This window comes from Mandrillus leucophaeus, unplaced genomic scaffold (genome assembly GCF_000951045.1).
Source record: "Mandrillus leucophaeus isolate KB7577 unplaced genomic scaffold, Mleu.le_1.0 Scaffold27, whole genome shotgun sequence".
Lineage (NCBI taxonomy): Eukaryota > Metazoa > Chordata > Mammalia > Primates > Cercopithecidae > Mandrillus > Mandrillus leucophaeus.
Window position 1 is genome coordinate 3,111,920 of NW_012102809.1, and position 2,531 is coordinate 3,114,450.

Consider the following 2,531-nt stretch of genomic DNA (forward strand, 5'->3'; position numbering starts at 1 on the left):
TGCTTCCTTACTTAATTTTTTTACTATTTGTATTTTTTATTGATTCTTTTAAGTCATCTATAGCTATACTATATCACCTATAAATAGAAATAGTTGTACTTCTTTCTCCAATGTTCATCCCTCTAATCGTTTTCTCTTATTTGATTGCATTGGCTGATACCTTCAATGGAGCAAATTGCTTGACCATTTGTGGTGTTAGTATCTACAAAATGAAAGGGTGAAGCCCTTTTGGCTTCACCAGAGGGCAAGTTGTTGGTAACTTAATTGCTTCTTCTCAAAATAGGTTTATTGGGCAGGGAGACCTAGGAAGGGGTTCTGTAGTCTGGCATTCTCTGCCGTCCCGCCTGGATTTAAATTAGGTTGAAGAACTATTTCCAAATTACATAGGTTAATAATTCTGGGCTCAGCATCCTCCTAGAGAGACATATCTGGCAAAAAGTTGTTTCATACATGTTTATGACATTTTCATTACATCGTATTCTAACAGGCTTATAATGAAAAGCAATCAAAACCAAAAGTAACCAGGTTTTTAGTAATAGATGAGTGCACAGTTGGAGAACTACTCTGATGAGTGGTTCTGATGCTCGTGGGACAAAGGCCTGGGTTTTCGTTGTCTATGATCAAATGTGAAAAAGCAGTTTGATGTGGCACCACTGGAAATGCATACAGGCCACTTTTCCCCTCTTTAGCCATTTTCAGAGGGGAAAGGAGGGGGGATGCTAGCATTCTCCAAAAAAAGATGGTTTTCTCCTGGAAAACCCGCCTCCAGAGCCTCACGCCTGAAGTTCTAAAGGTAACATTCAGGCTCTTCTATATTTTTTCTCTTTCCCCTCTTTCTCATTTAATAGGGAATTGGTCAATCACGCAATGTACCCTTGGGGCTAACCTCCCGGTGGAGAGCCTCGCCCTCTCTCTGGACCCAGAGTGAGGAAGGAAAGATGAGCAGGGGTGAATCAGTGGACTTCTGAGTCTCATTTTAGTTTTCCTCAGAACTTTTCAGGGACTGGGCCTTCAATCAGGAAATTTCCCAGGCAGCTGTCTTGAAAACTGAGTTCAGGGTGCCTCTAAGCTATCTCAGTGCCAGGTGGTGGCTGGAGGAGAGGTTAATGCCACTGTTAGAGGAAACCAGAGAGCTGAAGGCAGGAGTGTCATATTCTGTTTGCAGAGGATCACGCTCACAATTGTTATTCCATGGAACTCGGTGATTCATTGGTGTAATGTTCAGAAAATTCATTTCAAACATAACATGTCATAACACAGACCTGCTTTCAGGAAAAGTCTTTTTCTTTCCCACCAGCTTAATTGCTCCCTGCTGCTAACTGTGACTGAAAACACGTGGGTTTTACTTAGCAATAGCATGACATTTTCTTTTCTCAAACTTCTTTGGATGGGGACTAGTTCAGTTTTGGTTTGAAAGGACTTCAGTACTCCATGTAAAATAAAAGTAAACAAAGCCTTTTTGGTGTGTAAACCAAAAAGTATCTGAGGCAAGTATCAGTCAATTTAGAAGTTTATTTTGCCAAAGTTAAGGACGTGCCCATGACACAGACTCAGGAGATCCCGAAAACACGTGCCTAAGGTGGTTGGGGTACAGCTTGGTTTTATACGTTTTAGGGAGACAGAAGACATCAATCAGTACATGTAAGATGTACATTGGTTCGGTTTGAAAAGGTGAAACAACTATAAGCAGGTGGGGAGGCTCCAGGACATAGGTAGATTCAAAGATGTTCTGATTTTCAGTTGGTTTAAAAGAGTTTATCTGAAGACCTGGAATCAATTCAGTTGAAGGAAGTGTCTGGGTTATGATAAGGAGTTGTGGAGACCAAGGTTCTTATTATGCAGATGAAGCCTCCAAGTAGCAGGCTTCAGAGAGGACAGATTGTAAATGTCTCTTATCAGACTTAAAATGTGCCAGACTCATAGTTACTTCTCTCCTGGATCAGGAAAAAGACCTGGAAAAGGGAAAGGATTCTCTACAAAATGTAGATTTCCCCCACAAGAGACAGCTTTGCAGGGCCAATTTCAAAATATGCCAAATAAATATATTTTGGGGTAAAATACTTTGATTTCTTTCAGGGCCTGCTGTTTGTCATGTGATGCTATATGAGGGCCAGGCTGGAATTTGGTGTCTGATTGCTACAAAAAACAAACAAACAAACAAACAAACAAAACAGCTGTTTCACTAGTATTAAGATCTCTATTTTAACGTTAATGTTGTTCAGTTGTGTCTGAATTCCAGTGGGAGGAAAGCAAGTCCTGCCCCCTCTTCCCATCATGCCCTGAACTAGTTTTTCAGGTTAACTTTGGAATGCCCTTGACCAAGAGGAGGGGTCCATTCACATGCTTGCAGAGCTGAGAGTTTTATTTTTAGTTTACAGCTGTTTACAAGACAGTCTGAATTTACAATCAGGAAATTGGAAATAGAGATTTGCCAGCTTTAGCATGTGTCCCTGAAGCTTAAAAAAATAAAAATAAAAAAGATTTACTAGGGATCTTGGTCATGGGTACTAAACACATCTCATTTTACTTTT